Genomic DNA, 23,143 nt, shown 5'->3' on the forward strand with positions numbered 1-23,143 from the left:
CAGATCCAGGCGTTGGGGCTTGGTCTCCCTGGGAGTCAGTTCCGACAGTGAAGGTTACTTTACTAGATGCATGATTTTAAACGGAATCTCCACCATCTGTTCCACCCCCTAATTACAGATGCACAGAATCCGCCTCAGAGGGCAGCATGAGGGGAGTGATTTAGAGGCTGAGCTGCTTCTGCCTGCATTAGGGCTGGGGAGATTGGGGGGGCCTCTGGGTATTGCTCACAGCCCCCCAATCCCATCTCTTTCTCAAGGGCCCCTCGTTCCCCTGACCACCAAGATCTGAAAGAGGGAGCAACTGCAGTGCTGAGGGAGGGGTCCCTGAGACGTTGCCCATGTCCCAGGCCCTATGTTCTGGGATGCAGGCTCCATTAGAGCCTTAAAAAATTCAGTGGCTCAACCTCCTGCCTGCCTCTTGTGCCATGGGGGCCTGGCCCAGCTGTCTGCCCACCCCAGGGGTAGCAGGGTTTGGTGAGGTGACGGGCAGGGGGGGTCAGAGCAGAGGTGAGGGCAGTCAAGTTCTGGCAGCAGAGGACATAGGCAGGCATGCCACGATCTCCCAGATGTGTTTGCACGTACGTGTCCATCCGCCTTGGCACAACTGGCATGTCTGACCCCAGCTTGAGCCATGCTTTGTGGGGTCGGACCTGCACCAGGGGCCAGAGGGGACAGGCCAGGGCCCTGGCCTTGGAGGGTTCTGAGGGACACTGGGCTACACCCTGAGGACGAGTTCACCTTTGCCCATGGGCGCCAGGGACCTGGCCCCAGCCAGCTTGGTGGTGGAGGTGGCGGGCACACTGCGGTAGACGCTGAAGCATTCACTGCGGGGAGAAAGGGAGCGAGGTTGGGCTGGAGGAATTTTAAAGATTGCTGCAGGCAGGAGGGTCTCTGGAACCCGTGGAGCGGGCAGTCATGCAGAAGTAATCCTATCGCTGCCTGCCTGGAGGAGTGGAGTGGAGAGGGGGCGGGGAGGGAAGGATGGAGCTGCTGCCCCATTCCACCTCAGCCCCTGCCCCAGCCAGCTGCGGAGGGAGCCAGGGACCCCAGAGGCCTTCCCTGAGGAGGCACCTTGTCTTCTCCATTCCACTGTGGCATGTGCCCCCTGGAGGGGCAGCACCGCAGCTGTTGCTCAGCTCCGAGCTCTGGGTTTTATAAATAATGCAGCTCAGAGGTGGGGGCCAACTCAGCCCCCGGTCACCTTGGGTCACCCAGTGTGGAGTCTCCAGCTGGCAGTCCTTTGGCAGAGCCCCTTCTCTTCCAGCCTGCTCTTCCTCCTTTGCTGTGTGAACTTAGGCCAGAGGCCCAGCCTCTCTGGGCTGGGCCAGGGGCAAAGAAGTAGGGGAGAACCCAGAAAGCCCTGTCCTTTTGTCCCACCCCCAGCCCTCACAGGTTCACTGGCAGCTGGCTCAGCCAATCCAGGCTGGAGAGGAATGGCCTGCTCTACAGGGGCCTCACACACTCAGGCCCCTCCATTTTGCAGATGGAGTAACCGAGTCCAGAGAGAGAAGGATGGCCAAGGCCAGCCAGCTGAGAACCCCCTCCTTCATGCCCCATTCTGCTGTCACTCAGGCTCTTCTCAGCCTCAGCTCAGCTAAGAGCAGGGCCTGGGTGGGGGGGGGCGGGGGATGTTTGGGAAAGTGGTTACGGCTGAGAGGTTGCCATGGCGATGCTGCAGGATGCCGAGCTGAAGTGGGGGTCCTACAGGGTCTCTGGGGCCCCCAGCTCCACACCCCTGTGGTCTTCTCCTCCCCATCCCTGTCCCCCACTCAGATGCCTGTCAGGCAGCTCTGGTGACAGGCTGGGTGGGTGACAGGTGGTGCAGGTGATGGGCTGGGTGGGTGACGAGCTGGGTGGGTGACAGGTGGTGCGGGTGCGAGGCAGGCAGGTGACAAGCTGGGTGGTGACGGGCCCTGCTGATGACAGGCAGGGGGTGTGGTTGGCGAGGATGCTGTCTCCTGGCTGGTGGCCTGTTGCAGCCCCCCACCCTCATGTGTGTGCACACGCATAGACTCTGGGCTCAGAGCTTGGGGCTAAGATACTAATGAGCCTTATTACATGTGGAGGGGCAGGTGCCCAGGCTCACTAATGAGAGGCCTTTAACAAATAGAGGAGACAGCTGAGGGGCTTCCAGGAATTTGGCTGGGTCTCCTGGGCTGAGGCCCTGAGGTCCCAACCTGGCTGGAGGATAAGCCAGGTTGGGACCCCTCCTCCCCTTCTGCCTACCACTTGGGTTTCTGTTAATACCACCCACAATCATGGTAGCTACCCTTGTTCAGGCTCTTGCTGTGCTGTGTCAAGCCCCTCACCTGCGTTTTCTCCTTTCAACTCAGGAGTTGTAGGAGGGAGGTGCTGCTACCCATTTTACAGATGAGGAGTCCAACGCTGGGAGAAGGCAAGGGACCTCGTAGAACCAGTTTCTGGTGCAGCTGGGATTTTAACCCAGGTCTTTCTGTCCCCAGAGCCCATGCTCTTAACAACCCCACCAGTAAAACTCAGGTCTTGGTAAACCCAGACCCTCTCTTAGGGCCTCAGTTTCATTCTTCTGGAAAATGGATGCTGGTGGAGGGGTAATCCCCATAAGCTCTTCAGCTCTGACTTGAGTGGCTTCAGGGAGTCCTCTAGGTAACTGCTGTGGCCCCACCCTGTCTGCCTCAGATTCTGGTGACACCCCTAGACTGGAGAAAGGGCAGGGCTTAGTGCCGAGGGAGCTGAGCTGAAGCGGGGACACCTGGGATAGCTCAGCCACTTCCTGCATTGTGCGGTGGGGAGGCTGAGGCCTGGAGAGGAGCAGCAACCACCCAAGGTCACACACCCTGTGAGCTGTAGGGCCCCATGGGATCCCAGGTCTCCAGGCCTGTTCAAAGGGCGGGGCTGGGTGTGGTGACAGGGCTGGGCTGGGAGGCCACCTCCTCCTGGGCCCCACTCACCAGCCTAGCTCTTCCCTTGAGGTTGTGAGCCCCCAGCTCCTGGAACTGTGCATTGGGGGCTGTTGGCTGCTTCCCTGGGGCCATGCACCCTCACTATCAATGTGGGTCCCTAGTGTCAATTGAGCCCCTCCCTTTGAAACCCCTTGGGGTGGAAACTTCCTAGCAACAGCTGATGGATGGGTTAGGGCATTGACATTGACCTGGGGCCACAGCATGACCCTGGACGGACCAGGCTGGAGCTGGGGGCTTGGAGGGAAATTTAAGGGAAAAGAATTCGGCTCATAAATCTTGGGAGCATCTTGGTTCTCCTCCTCCTCGACCTTAATCCCTTCCCAAACCTGCTGTCCAGCTGCTCGTCCAAGGCTGGGGGGAGAAGGAGTCCACCTGCCTATTCCCCTCTCCTTCCGACTGATTCTCCCCACTCCTGAAATCGCATCCCCTATGGGGAAGAAAGAGTTGCAGCTACCGCTGTTGGGCAGGATTAAGACCGTGTCTGTCCAGACTACTGGATTTGGCCTCTGATTCATAGTGGTGGGTAGGGCAGAGGGTTTCAGTGCCTCAGTTTCCCCAGCCTTGGGTTTGAAATACTCTCCTGGTGCCTGTCTACTCAGTCAGGAAGGAGCACTAAGACCAAGAGGGATTTTGGAGCTGCAGGACACATGGCCCTGTCCTCAGAAGCCCCAGTCTGAGATGAGAAGCACAGCCCTGGCCTTGGGAGCCCTCACACCCAGAGGTGAGGTCTAGAACCCAGGCTGGGCATGTGCTGAGGTTCAGGCGGGGAGTGGTGGTGCTGGGTGGCTGGCCTGCCATGGCTTTCTGAAGCAAAGGCTGAGGCTGGGGGCAGGCCAGAGGAAGGGTGTTGGTTTGCCTGGGGGGCTAGGGAACCATCTTTGGTTGAGGAACGGGAGCCTGGAAAGGTCTGGCTTTCCCACAAGCCCAGGCAGTAGTAGGCTGGAGTTCTGGGGCCCTCCTAGCTCCCCAGGGAACCCGCTGCTGCCTGGCCCTGGGGACCCAGGCGTCCTGGCGGGTGAGGGCGGGTCTCCAGCAGGCGCCCTGCCAAACCCTGCAGCCTGCTCACCAGGAATCTTGTTGCTGAGAGATGGAAAATCCCAGCCGGGCCTGCAGCTCATCCCTCCCCTCCGGGAGGAGGAGGAGGGGCCCAAAGATTCCTTCCTGCACCCCCCTCCCATCTGGGACAGGGCCCTCCTCGGCAGTGGGTAGGGCTGGGGGGCGCCCAGGACAGGCGTCTAAGGCTCGGTCACATGTCCTGGAGCCCAGCCCAGCCCACAGTGGGCACCAGGGCACTCTGGAGGTAGAATGGGCCTGGTGTGGCAGAGCAGGGGTAGGGGTGGGGTGCTAAGGCCAGAAGGGGGCCTGGATGGTGGCTTGTGCCTGGCCCTGGCCCCACTGGCTCCCCCAGGGCGGTGGGTGAAGAGTTGGTTCTCTCCTTGGACAGGAAGACGAATGATCCCATTATGGGAGCGTGATTTTATTCCACGTGTCACGGAGTCTGAGATTAACTTGCTCACCAGTCTGTGACAAACCCCTCACACCCAACACACACATAGAGGCACAGAGACACACACATATCCTTGGTCCCACAAATGCACATCCCGCAGACACAGATAAGCATTTCCATACTACAGCACACAGCATGAGTCACATACAGAGATACAAGCAGACACTCACACTCAGACACACCGAGACCTAGACCCAAGGCCTCAAAAACACAACATTCCCTCACTCACAGAAGGCCCCACAGACCAGCTACAAACAGGCTGTCCAAGGGGGTGCTCGCAGCCCTACTTAGACACGCACGGATCAAGGACACGGCATGCCCTGTAGACACAGATACACTGAGACACACACAAACCCAGACATAGTCATGCAGACAGGCAGAGACCAACAGGCACACATACTGAGACAAAGGCCCAAATCCATCCAGAGACAAAGACAGGCACAGACACACAGCCGGCAGTGCATACACAAGCACAGGCGTGCACACCCGGACACAGACAAAGACAGATAAATGCCCAGAGGTTTTGCTGTGGACAGATGTAAAGCACACACATCTGGGCCTCCTCCTCGACCTCCCTGCCTGGGGACATGGTAATCTGGCGCCTGTGGCTCCAGGGAGAACTCTGAGGAATCTTCTGCTCAGTCAGAGCCCCCCACCCTGGGCCCAGGGCCAGCCCTCACCTCTGGCACTGGGCCCGTGGCCGAGGCCATGGCAGCCACACCCTCAGCAGAGCCCTGACGCCTCTTACCTTACCCTCCCCATTGGACACACTCACAGGCACACCGCTTCCCCGCATGTGCTCACACCCCCCCACACACACTTACAGTGTCTCACTCATGCGCCCCCTCAGGTGTCCCCTTGTTCTTGTCTTTCGCAATCACTCCCCACCGCCCCACGCAGACATGTACAACCTCCAGCACATACACACACGGCTGGCCTCACTTCCTTCATGGCGTACCTCTGCACTTTCTCTCTCACGGACACACACACAAATACAACACACAGGTTCTCCTTCACAGACACCCTCGCCTTCTCACGAGACCCCACACAAACACACATACATGCTCTCCTTTACACACTTCCTCACCTTCTCTCTCACAGGCTAATTCACAAACATAACACACACAACGACTCCCTCACATACATCCTCACCACTGTCTCAGACACGTGCACACGCACACACTTTCAGAGCCTCCCTCACGCCATCACTTTCCTTCCTCTGTCTCTCACAAACACTCCCTCTGCCAAGAGTGTAGCTCTGCTGCAGAACAGCCCTGACAGTATTTGTCACTGCTCCCCCGTGTCCTTGGCCTTCCTGGCCTCAGTCTCTTCCTCTCCACCTCCAGCTCTGCATACTGTGGCCTTGTAGCCTTTTGTCATTTCTCCGTTTAGTCAACAGTTATATAGAGAGCATTCATTTATTCATTCAACAAATGTTGACTGAGCACTGATTATGAGTTAAGCATTGGGGATACTCTGGTGACACAGGTCCTTCCCTCATAGAACTCTCAATTTTGCGACCAGTTTCTTTGTTTGTTGCTTGTCTCCTCTGACAGATTATAAGGTAACCCTTGATCTTGGATGTTGAGGGATGTGTAGGGATTCATAACGGGAAAAATATGGGAAGGGTGTTCCAGGCAGAGGGAACAGCATATGCAAAACCTGGAAGTGAATCAAGGTATGGTATACTGGGAAAATGGGATGATGTTCAGAAACCAGAGGAGAAGGTGCAAAGAGAGCAGAAGCCAGATGTCACAAGAGTTTAGATGCCATGCTCAGAGGGTTGGATTTTGTCTAACGGGCCTCAAAGAGTCAGGAGAAGTCTTTAGTGACAGGACAGGGTGGTGAGAGACTGGAGGGAAGGTGGCTAATGAAGAGGCTACAGGTAGGGGATGATGGTGGTCTGACCTAGAAGAGGCGAGTGGGATGGAGAGGAGATTCATTGAGGAGCAAAGACCAGTGGGGTTCCTGTTCCAGAGCTGTGTGGCCTTAGGAAAGTCACAACCTCTATGAGCTGGGTCCATCATATGAAGATGGAAGAGTGCAGGAGCCAGGCTTGTAGTAAATGCTCAATAAATGATAGTCATTATTGTCAGTTATCAGTAGGACATGGGCAGACATCGATGAGGAGGAAATTTACTGAGTGCTGGGTACTGTGCCAGGGGCTCGGGCCCAGAGGTGAGGTGATCTGTGGCTTCAGGAAGCTCATGTATCTGATAACCTCAGCTCATGCAGCAACAGAGAGGGCAGGGCATGGGAGTGGAGGCAAAGCACTCTGGGAGGTTAAAGGAGGAAGAGGCAGCACCTGTCAGGGCCTTGGTGGCTCACCAAGGACCTGGCATTGAGCCGGACCCTAAAGAAGCTGGTCAATTTGGGGCAGGCAGAAGTAGGGAAAGGAGCTTCAGGTAGAGGGAACTATATGAACACCAGCCCAAGGGCCAGTTGAGGAGTCTAATCGGGCTCTTGTGTGGGATACAAGAAGGGGGAGTTATGGGATGGGATTATGGAAGCAGGCAAGGCCTTGGTGGCCAGGCCGAGAGGGGGCTCAGCATGAAGCTGAGCTGCACTCTAGAAATCTGATGTGGTGGTGGTGACATGGAATGTGCCCACTGAGACTTTGCTCCGGGCCGTGAAGCCATTGGGTGACCGCAGAGAAATGCTTGGTCCTACTTGGCCTCAGTTTCCCCATCTGTTCAATGAGGTGATTAGTCTTGTGTAGGAGGGAATTCTGGTGTCGTGTCCTAGGGTGGTCTAGCCAGTTTTGTTGGGTTTCTTCTGGCCTGGGATTCTGGGCCTCAGCAGTTCTTTCTTCCTGAGCATTCTGAGCAAAAGAAAGCAGCAAAGTGAGAGGTTCCCCAGAGACAGATTTTCAGCACTCCCAGTGAAGGGCCAGGAGCTCAGCATGGAAGGGAGACGTCTTTGCCAGGATCTGACTTCAAGCCCCAGAGGGGACCCAGAAGAGAAGGCTGAGGCCTCTCTCCTCTCCTGCCCTGACCTTTGTGGTGGTAGATGTGGGCACTGTGCCCTCCTGGGCACATGGCCCAATCCCTGGCCCAGAGGGCGTCAGGACCCTTCCTGCCCACTGATGAGGGAGCAGGGCTTGGGTTCAGGAATGTGACCCAGGGCTTGGAGTCCCCTGGGAGTAAAGAGCTAGGAGGCCAACCTTGGGGTGGCAGAGCCGGGCAAATGCCCGTGGGTAGCTAGGTTCTGCTACCGGTATTTGGGACTGGCAGAAGTTGTGGTATAAGGCAGGCTCTGTGAACCCCCCAGCTGCCCTGGATCCTGGCTGCAAGGAGCCCTTTAAGCATCTCACCTGTGAGGTGAGGCTGGTAGAGAATTAATTTCCTGTGCTATTTTAATTTTGATGTATTTAATCTGCTGTTTATTTTAATTAATTAACGGCGGGTAATCATCTATCGTAACTTGCTGCCGCTGGCTCCCCTTCCTTTTTGGAGGGGTGGAAGGCCAGGCCAGGTGACTGCTCGGTTGGCTGCGGGGAGGGAAGGCCTTGGGGGCAGTCCCTCTTCCCCTTTGCCCCCCTCCACCCGGGAGTCTTCTCCGCTCTCCCTGATTCTCCTCCAAAGGGGCCCTCTCCTCCCCTGACATGTGGTCCTTCCTGCTCCTCCCTCCTCTCACCCCAGGTCTGCTTCAGGGCCTCAGAGCCAGTAACTTGGTGCAAAGAGGCCTGACAAGAGGCTCCTGCCAATCCCCCAATAAACAGTATTTGAATGTCATAGGGTCGTGGTTTAAAGGACAGGGAGCTTGGCTTGCAACCTAAGCGGTGCTTAGGGGCTGCTGGGGAAACTTTTAAAATAAGGATCAGTTTTTAGTCCCTTTCCCCACTGCAGTGCTCAAAGAGCACACCCATCTGTGCGGTCAGGCCTCTGGAACACTAGCGTGTCCAGACACCTGTGGAAAAACCTATGGGCCGGATTTCAATTAGTAGTTAATCTCCAAGAGAGACCTCTAGGGTGGATTATCCCCTGTAGAGATGAGGAAAGGAGACCCAGAGAGGCTATGTGACTTGCCCAAGGTCACACAGCAACTAAGAGAAGCAGGGGCTGGATTCTGGCCATAATCTGTCTGGCTGCCTGGAAAAAGTTGACAGATGGAAGGAGGGGAGGAAAAGAGGCTTGGGGATTAGGGTAGAGGGATTAGAGTCAAAGATTGATGGGGCCAGGCAATGGGGTCCTCTGGCTCTGGAGGATATGTGGAGAGAAGGAGTAAGTCCCTGCCACAAGGGGCTTCCCAAGGTGTGAGGTCTCTGCCACCTGTTTCTGTTTCCCTGTGTGTCTTCATTGTCTGTTTGGAACTGGGGCTTGCTTTGTTACCTGCACTGTACCCTACCGGGGGGACCCTTCCGGGGCCGGGTGAAACCCTACTTTTATTTATTTAATAAAGACTTACATAGCATTTACCATGTCCCAGACACTCTTCTAACTTTATAAATAGATACTCACTTCATCATCATAGCAGCCCTATTATTATCATCCTTATTTTACATATCAGAAAACTGAGGCCAAGAAAGTTTAAGCCTTGTGACTTGCCCAGGGTCACACAGCCAGTACCTGGTGGAGCCAGCCTTTGAATTTGGAACACAGAGATCTGGAGTCCTTGTTCTGAACCGCTATGCTATCCTCCTTCTTAATGCTTTAAGTGGGAAATGGGAGCCCTGACTTCCCAGGGGATATCCTGTGTTTGGGGAACCTCTAGGTTGAAGGGGAATACAGCCCCGCCCTTGCCAACCCCGAGTCAGATAGGGCAGACATAGCCCACAAATCAAGACCTGCTCTGTGGGGGGAGGCAGGCAGAGCATCAGGGTGTGCCTGGCTGGGAGGCTCAGATCAGCGGTTGGGAAGTCTCTGTGGAGCATGGCCCATGCGGCTGTAGTGCTGGCCACGGGATAGGGACATGGAAGGGCTGGCCTCAGACCGTGCTCTCAGAGCTTGCTGTCTAACTGACTGGGGAAAAAAGGCAGATGTGCGTGAACAGTTATCAACAGTTGTCTAAGACAGTGGGACAAAAACATTACAAAACATGATGCTTTTGAGTTTGTGCTTCGAATCCTGCGTGACCTTAGTTACTTGACTCCTCTCTGAGCCTCAGTTTCCTCATCTGTCAAGGGGAAATAATAATGATACTGACTCCATCGGGTTTTGTGAGGCTCAAATGAGATAAAATATGAAGGGTTTGAGCTCTGGAGCAGGGGCTCAGTGAACATCCATCTAAGGCTACGGTCTAACCTCTGGTGAAGGAAAGGGTCCCGCCCCTGGGGCTGGCATTGGAGCAGGTAGGATGGGAATAGTGAGGATGAGGAGGGCAGTGAGGATCTCAGCTGTGGAGTCAGACTACTTGGGTTTAAATCCCACCCATGACGGGTTGCTTACCCTCTCTGGGCCTTGATTTCCTTGTCTGTAAAATGAGTAAATATAGCCCCCCCATAGGATGTTGTGAGGATTAAACTAGTTAATTCATTTATTCAATAAGCAATATTGAGCACCAGCTGGGTGCCAGACATATTTCTAGTCAGTGCAGATAATCGGTCAGTACACGTTAGCAATCTTATTATCATCATCAATCATATTCTGGAGGGGGTACTGTTCAGGGAGGAGGAAAAGGGAGGCTGAGGCTTTAGAATGGGGATGAGCAACATGATAAAATGCTATGGAAGTAATAGGCTGATATTTATTGAGTGCTTACTGTGTGCCAGGCACATTAGCTTACATGAGCCAGATGCTTATATTATTCCCATTTTGCAGACAGGAAACAGGTTCAGAGAGGTGTAGTGACATGCTCAAAGAAACACAGCTAGTAGTGGGTGGAGCTGGAGTTTGAGAGACTCAAAAGCCAGGCTCTTGATCACACACATTTAAACCTGATGAAGAGCTGGCATGGGGTGGGAGCAGCGATCAGCAGAGGATGGAGGGAGAGACCTGGCCAGAAGGACAGAGGTGGGCAAGGCCTCCAAATTCAGGAAACAATGAGGGAATGGACCAAGTCAGCATATGTTCCCCCAGTGGGTTTTCCCAGCAGTCAACAACAAGGCCTGAGCTTGGGGAAGGGAGCCAGTGAAGACTGGAGGGAAGGCTTCCCGGAAGAGGTGAGTCTTTAGAAACCAACAGAGTTGAAAGAGATGGGGAGTCAGCGCATTCCAGGCAGGGCACACAGCATCACCAAAGGACCTGAGGTGAGAATGAGCAGCGTGGCTTGGGGCTGAGAAGTGGGAGGAAAGGGCTGAGAGAGGTCAGAATGAGGGTTGGGAGGGCTGGTGGCTTCAGGGGTATAGGGAGAGTGAGAGTCCAGGGAGATAGGGAGGGTGACAGATTCAAGAGGCTTGGCTAATGTAGAAATAGAAATAACCCCCCATCTGGATGGGAAATAGAACACAGTGATCAAGAGGGTAGCCTCTGGAGTCACATCCCAGCCAGGCTGCTTCCTACCGTGTGATCAGGACAGGTCACTTGAGGTCTCATTTTCAAAATGAGGGGCAATGAAAGTACCTATCTCCTAAGGTGGTATGACCTGTGAGAAGTGCTTAGCCCAGTGTCTGGCAGTTGACTCATTCACTCATCTCTCAACTATCTAGTGCACACATGGTGTCAGGCACTTTTCTGGGGCACACAGCAGTGAAGAAAGTAGATGAAAATCCCTGCCCTCAAGGAGCTCACATTTAGAGAGTAAAACAAACAGTTAACACAAAAATAAGTAAAGTATATGGTTTATTAGATGCTGATAAGCTCAAAGAGAAAAAGGAAACCAGGAAAGGGTTTGGGGAGTGCCACGGTTGCAGGGTTGTTGCAATTTTAAATAAACTTTTAAATGGAGGCTATTGTTAGTATTATTTGTATAGCAGGTTTTAGTAGAAAAAGTCTCTTCCAGTTTATAAGGCATTTATCTTTCAGGAGAATCACGTGAGGTGGAGGTCTTGCTGTCCCCATTTTATAGATGAGGACATTGAGGTTCAAAGAGAAGAATCTGACCCAGGAGTCATGACTCTGAGGACCGGCTGACTTCCTATGACTCCCTGTGATGAGAGGAGTGTTGTTCCTGCAAATCTAGAGGATAGAAGGAGAGAGAGGTTATTGGAGAGGATATGGGCAGTGGCTAAGGTGGGTCAGTGTCCAGGGATGGAGCTGAGCTGGAGAGCAGAGGCAGAGCCTGCTTGCTGGAGCTGGAGCCGTGGTCAACATTCCCTAGTGTGGCCTGGTCAGGGTGAGTTCAGAGAGTGGCTGGACCCAGGGGTAACCCTGAGGGCAGAGTGGGGGCAGCAGGCTGGACCTGAGGCACTGTGTGATTGCAGAAAGGGGCAGAATCTGTCCAGAACTGAGTGAGTGTGTAGGTGGTATGGAGACCATGGTGGGGGATGGGGAGAGAGGAGAGGAAGAAGTCAGCACCACTGACCACATAAGAGGGAACAGCGAGCAGGATAGCAGGGGCCAGAGCTGGCTGTGAAGGCTCTTGAATGTTAGGCTAAAGACCTCGGCCTTGATGTCATCAGCAGTAGGGAGCTATTAAAGGTTTTGGAGCAGGGACGCTGTGTCATGAGAGTGAGATTTGAAGAAGATGAATCTGGCACTGGGTGGGGAAGAAGCAGTGGAGACATTTGGAGCGGGGGAGCCCACCGAGGGGCTGTCATAGCTGTGCAGGTGAGAAATGATGAGGCCAGATTAGAGAGACAGCCTGGACTAGTGGAAAGAGTGGGGCCTGGGAGACGGAATTCATGGGTGCTAGCCTTGGGTCTGCCTCACGTTTTCTGAGGGACCCTGAGCTAGTCCTTCTCTTTCTGTGTGCCTCTTTCCCCTTTTGGATTTTTTTTTACCCACCCCCCTTTTTTTTTTTACCACTTGGGCTAAGGATCCATTTTTGAGAAGATGATAAGAGCCATGGACCTTCTCTTCAGAAAAATACAAAAACAAGTTTGGGTTAAAATTTTGTGAGGTTTACAAACCTGCCAACATCTATCCATGGAACTAGATGATCAATAGTAATAAAAATAGCAGCTAGCATCAAATGTTTACTATGGGCCAGGTGCTGGGCAAAGTGATATATGTCATGATCTTGTTAAGTCTGTACAAGAACCCTATGAGGTAGGTATCATCATTATTCTGTTTTACAGATGAGGAAACTGAGGAAGCATAGAGAGGTGAGGTGACTTGCCCAGAGTCAGAGCTGGAACTGAAGTCTGGGTTTGTGAGCTCTGGAGTCCAAGACCTTAACTGCTAAGGTTAAGGTTAGGATTCTAGGATGGGGGAAGGAGAAATGGCAGGGAGAGGGGCAGCTGTGGGAGGATTTTCAAAGAAAGCCATGAAGGGGCAGAGCTAAGGTGAACTGTGGGAAAGGGGGATAGAGGTGCCAGCTCAGCCCCAAGCTTATAGGCATCAGGTGGCTGGAGGTGAAGATTCCCTTTGGAGCCCCCTGGTCTAGCTTCCAGGGGTTGGTATCTGTCCCACACTGACCCCCAGCTGCTGGGAAGGAGTGGAGTGAGTGTGGTGCTACTCTGTCTTCTTGGCCGATTATGTTCTGCCCCCTTGGCAGGGAAGGGCTTACCCCTGACTCTCTGACTCAGCTCCAATGCTGGCTCTGGAATCTACCCTCCCTTCCCCTTCCCAAGGCCATTGAGGAGGGCCAATGGGCCTTGATCTCTCTAAGGGAGTCTGGAAGTGGAGACACACTTTCCATCCCAGAGAAGAGTACTGGGGCCCAGCTCCTGAGATCAGAGTGGATCTGGAACCCAAGCAGCATGGGGCGCTTGTTAGGCTCTGGTTTCAATCCTAGTCAGCAGTACCATCTAGCAGGAATTGATCTAGATTAGACTAGGCCATGGTCTCAGGCTGGAATCTAGATTTATGATGGGGTGGACCATTGGTCATCTAGAACAGAGGTTGACAAACTTTCTGTACAGAGTCAAGATAGTAAAAATTTTAGACTTTGTAGACCATGTGGTCTCTGTCATGAGTACTCAATTCTGCCATTGTACCTTGGAAGCAGTCAAAGACAATGCATAAATGAATGAACGTGGCTGTGTTCCAATCAAACTAGAATTATAAAAACAGACAGCAGGCTGCATTGGCCTTTGAGCCATAGTTTGCCAACCCCTGATCTAGCACCTCATGCCTCCTGAGAGTACCTAGATCTTAAATCTTACTGGACAGTGATCTCAGCAAACAAGGTTAGAGTGTCAGGCTGGATAACATAGAAGGTGATCTAGAGCCACACTCTTGCTGGGATCTAGATATTGGGAAATGGTGAATAAGAAATGTACTAGGCAGTGTTTTAAAGCAGACAAAGCCAAAATCTCTGGCTGAGCCTAGATTCACAGACAGCTGGGACAGGGTGGCGTTGGTTGGTGAGATTCAGACCCACACGTAAGGCTGTGGTCTGGATATGGAGAAGTGGGTGAGCTAAAGCCACACAGATATTGATCTAGACCAGGCAGTCTTAGTCCTAAGCCAGAGTACCAAGTGATCTAGAAAAGCACTGTCCAACAGAAATGTAATGGGAGCCACATATATAATCTAAATTTTCCAGTTAACGTTAAACAAAGTAAAAAGAAATAAGTGAATTAATATATCTCATCTAACCCAATATATCCAAAATGTCATTTCAACTTATAATCATTATAAAAATTATGAATGAGGTATTTTACATTCTTTTTTTTTTTCATATTTAGACTTCAAATCTGTTGTATATTTTATACTTACAGTGCATCTCAGTTCCAAATAGCCACATTCCCAGTGCTCAATAACAGTTTCTACCATGTTGGGCAGTACAGATTTAGAAGCAGGCTTTTCTTTGGGACCAGAGTCCAGAGGAGTCTTGAGCCAGAATGATCTGGAATAAATAGAGTTGGACACACTAGAGATTATCCTCTTAGCTGACTTGAACTGAGTATAGACTGGCTCACCCTGGGAGAGCATCTAGGCTCTGGGTTGGGAGGTGGAGAGGGTTCCCTCCCTTGGAGTCCTGACCAACTGGCCTCCAGCTACTCCCTCCCTCATCCCAATGTCACCTCTGACTCTGGTGTGTCCTGGCAGGTGGGGGTGGGGCAGGGTAGCAGCTGGACCCTTGAGGGAGCAGGAGCTCCACCCCTCCAAGCCAGCTGCTGCCAGCCTTCCTGGACTGACTCTGTGGAAACAGGGGGCCCAGAGACAGAAATAAACTGCCAGGTTTCCGGGGCGGAGTGGGGGGGCCTGCCAGCCTTTGTGCTTCCTTGCTGAGGGGTGGGAGGGCAGGAAGCAACTCCAGGCCCTGTCCCAGGCTGTTACCCCTGCAGGCCATCTCCCCTCACCCCCAGATGCCCCCACCCCCATGGCTCTGAGGCTGGGGTAAATCTAGAATTTGGTGGATTAATGAACCCTGGGGGCCCAGGAGTCTGGGTCTGATCCTTGGGAGTGGAGGGTAATCTCCAGGGCCCAGGACACAGCTTGGTTCCCATAGGGGTAGTGCCTCCGTGCCCATTTCCAGGACCCTGTCCTGGAGACCCCACTACCAGCCCCAGGGCAGGAGCTGAACAGATTCAGAGGGCTGCTGTGGGGCCTTAGACTAGGTGTCGGAAGATCTGTGTTGGATGCTCACCTCTGCCACTAAGTGGCCAAAGGCAACTTTGGGCAAATCCCGCTTGAAGCCTCAGTTTCCTCCTCTATAAAAAGGGGGCAGTGTTTGTCCTGCTTGTCTCAGGGCACTATGGTTCAGTGGTTAGTTAACTGAGACTCTGGAGCCAGAGTTTATCTGATTCTGGTCTCTGCCATTGTGTGACCTTTGGCAGTTCACTTAACCTTCTTGAGCCTCAGTTTCCTCAGCAACAAAAAGGAGATACTACCTACTTTACGGGAACTTTATAATCAAGTGAATTAATGCATGCTAATCATGCAAGGCAAGTGCTTGGTGTTAGCTGTTACCATTGGGGGGGTTACTCGGCTCAAATGGATTGTAAGTGAAAATGCATTATTCAAATGTAAGGGATTCTTCCCCTGGAAAGAGTCCTCTCAGATCCCCTCATTTTATAATAAAATGGAAGAACTGAGGCCCCAAAAAGGGAAGGCGTTTTGCCCAAGGAGAGGCACACAGCAAGCAAAACTTTTATTTGGTACGCACCACATAAAGCCAGGCAGCCCATCCCCAATTTACCCCAATTTACAGGTAAGGAAATCGAGGCCGGTGATTGGCCACTGGTGCACAGGGCGCTATCCAGTGAGGCCCGAGTCCGCCGCTGGGGAGGGAGTGCCCCGACCGCCTGTGCTCACCGGAGGAGGGGCGTGCAGGTAGCAGGCGCCCTGGAGCCGCAGCCCGAGCCAGGCGCGCTATTAATAATCCCGCCGCTCGGCCGAGGCCGAGAGCGCAGGTCCGGATCGCCGCTGGGCGCCTCCCGGGCCTGGGCCGGAGCCCGGGGCCCGAGCCGGATCGCGGCGGCCCTCCTCTTCCCCCGCGCCTCGTGACCCCCCCACTCCGCGGGCAGCCGAGGGCCCGGGCTGGCGGGCCAGGGGCCAGGAAAAAGCCGAAAACACCGAGGCTGGGCCGCTCCCCTCCCGCTCAAAATAGCCCCCGGCCGGGGCTGCCACGCATTCCGCCGGTCCCGGGGCGCGGGAAGGGGCGGCTGGCCGGGCCCCCGCCCGGCCCGACGTGGCTGCCCGGCCGGGTTGGAAGAGGGGGGCGAGGGCGGGCCGCGCGGCCGGCCGGCATGTGGCTCTCCTTCGGGGAGCCTTGGCAGCCCGGGCTGCGCGCTGCGCCGGGATGATGGAGAGCTTCTGGAATTTCCTGCAGCTGGAGAGTGCGGCCGGCCGGGGGAGCGGGCTGAGCGCGCGGCTCGGGAAGGGGCGCCTCGCAGCCCGACCCTAGGGGGCGCCTCGGCGGCGAGGGTTGTGGGGGGAGATCCCACCCTCCCCCAGCCTGCGGGAGAGGAGGGCGGCCCACCTCCTCTCCTCCGCCGCTCTTTTCGGGTCTGGCGGGGGTCCAGTCCCGCCCCTCCCGGCCTGGGCGGCGGAGAGGGGCCAGGTGCAGGCAACGCCCCTCCCCCAGCCGCCTGGTTTCCCTCTCGGCCCGTCACCTCCTCCAGGAGTCAGAAGCTCCGCGGCCTCATCTGGGAGGGGGGCGGGGGTGGCCTGCCAGGTAGCCCGACAGGCGGCGGCGGGAAAACTCGGAGGCGGACCGTTCGGGCCCGAGAACGGCTGGGCCTGTGGACCAGCGCCTCCTGCTCGAGCACGAGGCGCCTAAGGGCTTCTAGGAGGGAGGCGAGGCAGTCTTCTCCCAACAACCCCCTACCCCAACCCCCGCAACTGCCGTGCGGGTGGGGGGCGGACGCGCCGGAAAAATCCTGGACAGTGTTCCCGACGGCGGCGGCAGCTTGCTTTGAGGGCGGCTTTGCACCTTACAGGTCCCGAAGTCCCGAAAAGGGCTCCCGGGAGGGAGGGGCTTCCTTTACAGGAGTCCTGAGATCGGGGGAGTAGGTAAGTGACCTCTCAGGGCTCCCTCTTGGCACTGTGGGGTGGGGGAGGGGAAGGGATGCTTTCCCACGACTTTGCTAGTTCCAGTACCATTTGGTGCCCTGCAAACTGATGAACCGTTTGGCAACTCAGCAGGCACCTCCCCTGGGTCCTGGGGTGCACCCCCTCTCCCCTTGCCGATGGTCCCTGTTCAACTTCATTTCCTGCCCCAACCCAGCACACCCTCATCATGTTAAACAAAAGCAGTGGGGATAGATGCAGTTCAGATCCTTTCTGCCGCTCACTGACTGTGTGACCTTGAGCAAGTCCCTTCACACCTTAGTCCCTTTCCTCATCTGAAAAACTAGCTAATAGTAGGTAGGTTATGGCCTTGTTGTGGGGCTTAAAGTTGCACAAGTTAAAGCAATTAGCATAGTGTGTGCACTAGTGAGGCAGGGGAGTAAAGGGCACCCGTGTAACATGCAGCCAGTTCAGAGCCCTCAAAGTATTTGAATCCCCTTCCCCACCAACAACCCTGTGGAATTTGGCTTCCCAAGGTAAGTAGTGCCTCTCACTCAGGCTGGGCAGGATGGAAAGATGTTGGTTTTCATTTATTCATCAAACACGTATTTAATGTTCTCGGCTAGCTCCAGACTGGGGGAGTGACTTCTAAATTTGTGCTGGGGACTGAGAACTAGGACTGGTCGTCGCACTATGTTAAACTTGGAACGGCCTTAGAAATCCTCCCTGCTAGGCTAGCTCTTAGTACAGATGGAGAAACTGAGGCCCAGTGAGGGGGATGGGTCTCCTCACAATACTCCTGCTGTTTGGGTGAGGGTGGGGGCAGGGGCTGGCAGAGATCTCTGGGCTGAGGGAAGTTGGGGCGGCCCCTGGCCTGGCTCCCTGGGGTATGGCCCAGGCAGGCTGAGAGCTGATGGAATTCTACTTCCTCTCCCTCCCATCTCCATGCTGACCTTTCACTCTACCACTGCTAGTGGGTGGGAGTGGAACCCAGATACCCAGATTCAAATTCAGATGCCTATTGGCTCCCCCTCAGCCCAGGATGTTGGGCCTGGGCCTGTGTCAACTCCCACCCTTCCCTCCCCCCCACCCCCAGTTCTCCCTGTTTCCTGTTGGATCGGCCTTCCTTGTGTACTGGAAGGAACTCAAGGCTCCATTTGTTGTCTGTGTGAACTTGAGCAATTTACCCCACCTCTGCGAACCTCAATTTGCTTTTCTGCAAAATGGAGTTGAAATAAAAACTACCTAGCAGAAAACCTCTTTCACACACATCCCAGGGGCATCCTGGCAAAGATCTATTTGAATAATAAAAGGCGGGGATTCCCTAGAATTTACATTCGAGGCTAGGTATAGGGAACAGTAAACTTCCTTTACCTTTGGTTTGGGGAGGCAGCTCACTGGGGCCCTGGGATAGGGTGTGGGGCGGTATAAGTATCCATCAGAACATTTTGGCAAAGTCCGGATTTGAACAAATTTATGTGGCCCAGATTCCGGGGCTGCCAGGTGCCCATATGTCTGAATGCACTGCTGGGCATTTCTCATAAACTCATCTCTAGGACTACAAATTCCCCTCCCAGCTAATCCAGTCCCACCTCCCTCTGCCTCAGGAAAGCCTTCCTGGGCTGACAAGGCCCCGCCACCGCCCCCACGCCCCAGTCCGTTTCTCTTCAACCAGTAGAGAGATCTTAGTGAGGGGCTGTAGAAGAGAAAACGACTGGAAGCAGCAGTTGGGCTGTGTGACTTTCAGCAAACTGCTCTCCTCTCTGGGCCTTGATTTCCTCCTGCTGAGCAGAGGAGGCTGGATTAGTGACTCCCTAAGGCACCTTCGAGCTCTGACAGGCTCCGAGCCTGTGTTGACTGATGTATCCTAGGAGATAGGAGCACACAGAACCGAGTCAGCTGGGAGATTCCTGTCGAGGTATTCCCCCCCTCCAGAAGGCTGGAGTGCCTCCCTTCCCAAGACACACCCTTCAGGGATACTGGCTGAGGTTGTGGTGGGTGGAGGGGCATATCACCCGAGTGTGTGGCACTGCTGATTCCCAGGGTCCTTGTCAGGAGAGAGGCCTGTGCCCAGGAACAAGACCTCGTGTCAGGCGGGGCTGTTAGATGGTGCTTGTTGTAGGGGAAGGGAATGTGTGTGTCAGTGACCAGTCAGCCTCCAGGGAATGGGGGGTGCGGTGCGCGAGGCAGCTAGCCTGTGGGATGGTGTGTCCAGAAGAGCAGTTGCGGGGGCAGTATATTGGGGTGTGTGCAAGACAAGGAGGCTGGGAATGGGAGGGAGAAAAAAACATAGCTGAGCCAGAGAACCAGGCTTTGGGTTACAGCAGGCTGTTTGGGGAGGCTCCAGCCTCATGGGGAAGTGACAGAAGATTCAGCACAGTCTGCCATAGGGCAGTTTTGTCTGTGCCTAGGTTTGTCGGCTTGTTTATAGGTGTTGAGCTGAACTGCGCTGTTCTGAATTGCAGTTGTCATGTTCTCTTGGGGAGGGGGTATCTGTGTAGGGCTGTCGTCAGGGTTTTCTGAACATTGAGTGTCTGGCTGTTGGGGGGGTGTCTGTACAGGACTGTATTGTAAGGCACTATAGGCAGCTCCTGTCCATTTGGGGTGCTATCAGATTCTACTAGGAGCATCAGTTCTGGCTGTTAGGAAGCCTCAGGCTCTACTGGGGGGATTGCTAGGCTGTAAGGAGGTTGTTTTCAGGCTGTGAGTGAATCTTGGCCATGTTTTGGGTGCTTCTCCCCCCTCCATCTCTTATACACTGGGAGGGAGGTCTCCTGTCTTAAATAGTCCCTCCACAGGTAGGCAGGCAGGCACTCGCAAGCCTGCTCACACTCGCAGTAATTTTACCACGGTGCCTAAGTCAGGAACAGGCGTGAATTGACCTTTTAACCCCTTCCCCGCCATGGGATTAGACTCTGTTTCCTGTTCAATCTCCTCCAGAACCAGTTCCATCCCGCCTGGGGGGCCCCCCCAGGGAGCGGATCAGCAACCCTCCATCTCTTTTCTAGCCCCCTCCTCTCTCAAGCCTTGGGGGGGCCTGAGGGCCAGGCTGGTGCGGGGTCTGGCAGGAGCTGAGGGCCCAGGCGGGAGTGATAAATATTGAAGAGGAGGGATTTCGGTGTGGGCTGGAGCAGCTGCAGTGGTTCGAGTGTCACACTATCTCTCCCCAGGTTTACTGACCCATTTCCATTCACGCGGCTGCTGGTTTCCTAGCAACGGCAACAGTCCCCCCAGAACAGGCGGAGTGTGTGTCTGCCATTAGCGACTGCCGCAACTGTGTCAAGGTTACCCCGCTCCCTGCAAACCCACCCTGGCGGGTTTGTTTTCTGCCAGCGCCTGGCACACACTGTGCCAGGCAGAGAGGGGGAGGGGAGGGCGATGGGGGCCAGCCCAGGGACTTGGGTGGAGGTGAGGGGCCGAGGAGGGGCTGCAGTTGCCGGTCCAGTGGGAGCCAACTTGGACTAAGGCCGAAGCAGCCGTCCCCCTCCTCCCTTGGCTGGTGGAATTCCTGAGCCTGAGGGGGGCAGGGGGCGGAGTTGTCCCTCAACCCTGACCCCCGAGATTCCAGAGCCTAGGGGGAGGGGTGTGGGCCGAGGGGCCTCCGGGAAGCCTGCCCGATCTGACCCCACCTGGCTTGTTCTGCTCCTGCCCTGGCTTCCTCCCTCTTCTGCCCGGCTCCATGCTCTTCTCTGCTCTCAGCTCTTTGTCCTAGCCTCTGTGCCTGGTCTCCCCCATCAGACTCCCCAGGGCAGGGTTGTATTTCTCCCATCAGACTAGGGGCTCCTGAGGTTGGGGTTCATAATGCCTCCTTTCCTTCTCTTCCCCTCCGCACCAGCTCATGACTGTTTTTCCAAATGTCATGGGAGATGAGATGAAACACTTGGGGTGGCAAAGGATAATTTTTCTTAACAGGGACTAGGGGGGCAGATACCCCCATTCCACCCTCTCGGGGAAGTAGCTTCTGCCTGGCAGCACTCATGTGGGAGTGGCCATTAGTAGTAGAGTACCCCTCTTTTTCACCCTGAAAGCCTGGCTGCAAAGGGTTAAAGCAGCTCTCCCCTCCCCCCCTTCCTTGGTATGTGAGCTCCCCCAGGCTGGGAGGATGGGGGGGTCTGTCACCTTATAGCCACTCCTGTGGTCAGCTCAGACCTGACCAGTCACATTCCTGCCCAGGAGGGCTGGGGCTTGAGGTGGAGGGGCAAGGGCCTGGAGGGGGCTGGGTTTGTAGGAATGGAAGGGAGGGGTACAGAGAAGCTGGGGCTAGGGGCTGCTGGGAACATGGAAGTATTGTGCAATATAAACCTCGGAAGCCTGAATCCACTTCCCGTTCCTCTGAGCCCCGGTCTCCCTATTTTTCCTTCCAGTTTGCACACCCCCCCCAAATGTTCTCGTGGCCCACCTTGCTGTGATACAGGTACAGACCGGGTCCCAATTCTAAACAGAGAAGAGTGTGGCAGAAGCGGATTGTGATATGCAGGGTGGCAGAGAGACTTGTGGGTAGCCTCCAGTGTGACTTGCTGGTGCTTAGAGGAGGTCGGCTGGGTCAGAGGCTTTGAGATCTAGGGTACAGAGCAGGCCAGGCTGGACAGTAGAAACAGATGTGGGCGGGGACCCAGGAAGCCTGGTTCTCTGCCCAGCCCTGTGCCTATTCCTCAGGGCCTCAGTCTCCCCATCTGATGAGTTTAGGCCAGTGGCCTCTAAAAGCCCTCCTGTCCTGTTAGTCAGTGGTTCTGGGTGAGGGATGAGGAGTAGGGGGCAATGGTGTGGAGGGATGTGGGAAGCTGCCAGCTCAAGGGGGAGTTTGCAACGCGATCCCAGAGCGAAAATAGCCCAGGTCATTTTCAGCTGCTTGGGCGGAGGTATCTGATCCTGGCAGGGTAGGGCAGCTTGGGCAGGGGGTAGGGAGGAGCAGTCTGTAAAGCTCTCTGGGAAATCGGACCCCAGGATGGGAGGGTGGGGAAAGGTTGGCATGCTCGCTGGGCTTCCTGAGACCCGCAATGGGGAGTGGGGGGGGCTCCAGAATAAAAAGATGAGGAATGCAGAGGGTTAACAGGAGGTGAGGGCTGGACTCCAGCCCCCTTTGGGTCCTGGCCTGGATGAGGTGAAAGGTCAACCCAAAGGAGTCCAGGCACAGCTGGGGAAAGAGTAACCCGATCCTGCTCCCTAGCCGGGCTCAGGGGATCACAGAGCCGCCTCCCCCAGGAAAGGTGCTTTGACATCCCCAGGAAGGAGTTTGTTTCGACTTGTTCTCAGCAGGGGTTGGGGGCTAGGGGAGGTCCTTGCACAAGAGGTCAGGGAGAGCTGCAGGCCTGGCACCCCAGAAAGTAAAGCAGTGCTTTGTCATCCTGGGGTCAGGGGAGGTGGAGGTGAGCCTGCTGGAAAGGTTAGAGGTAGCCTGTTCTGGCCCTGCTCTCACTCTGTGCCCTGTTTATGACTCTATGGCCGGCGGGGGAGGGGGGGCGGCGGGCGGGTAGCCGGAGCTTAGAGGTAGGAGACTCTCCCCTCCACAACACACTGTCTGATTAGTGAGGGAAACTGCCTGATACTAGACTGTGACATTGAGATGTGTTTGGGGTGGAGAATTACACCTTGATTCTGAGATGGCTTTGCCGTCTATGGTTGTGTGTGTGGTGGGGTGTTAGAGGGTAAGATGATGTGATGGGAGGCAGAGATAATACACGGAAGAACACGGGCTCTGAAGTCAAGCTTAACCTGGGTTCAAATCCTTGCTTCTGCATTGGGCAAGCTGTTTCACCTAAACCTCTGTTTCCTCAGCCACAGAATGGGACTCACCGTAAGGGGTAATGGTGAGGATTAGCATAGAATACTCAGTAAAAAGTAACCCTAATGAGCCTCACTGTGTCCCAGGGTCACATAGAACACAGAGCCTGCCCGTCTGACTCCAGGGCAGGCCTGGTGACTACAGATGGTCTGAGGGAGAGGGTAGTTACGAGAATGTGCCTGGGTCAATGTCCCCAGAGCTACACAGGAGGCTGGGAGTATCCAGGTCACTGGAGTGGGATAGGGTGAGGTGAATGGTGTCGAGTCTGTAGCAAGGGTTGGTTGGGGCAGGGTTCTTCCTAACGCCAACCTCTGGGGCCAGCGGCAGCCCCCCACTCCCCACTCAGCGGGCTTTGTGAGCCATGTGTAGGTGTAGCTGTCCCCTGTCCCCGGAGTGTGGCTGTAGGTATGTTTGAGAAGGCGCAGGCATCCCAAGAAAGAACAAGTCGCCTTTTGTACGCGTCCAGCCCGGG

General features: G+C 55.0%; 1 protein-coding gene across 18 annotated transcripts in view; it reads left to right on the forward strand.

Annotated features, from left to right (window-relative positions):
• AHDC1 (AT-hook DNA binding motif containing 1) overlaps positions 1 to 23,143 on the forward strand; it is a 64,003-nt gene that overhangs the window by 10,022 nt on the left and 30,838 nt on the right. The window contains exon 1 of one of the 18 annotated variants that reach the window (XM_023635239.2): positions 16,481 to 16,892. The exons of the other annotated variants lie outside the window; for them this stretch is intronic. The gene's annotated coding sequence lies outside the window, so the exon portion shown is untranslated. Of the gene's footprint in view, positions 1 to 16,480; positions 16,893 to 23,143 lie in introns of those variants that run through there. 18 annotated transcript variants of the gene reach the window in all.

The sequence above is a fragment of the Equus caballus genome, chromosome 2 (genome assembly GCF_041296265.1).
Source record: "Equus caballus isolate H_3958 breed thoroughbred chromosome 2, TB-T2T, whole genome shotgun sequence".
NCBI lineage: Eukaryota > Metazoa > Chordata > Mammalia > Perissodactyla > Equidae > Equus > Equus caballus.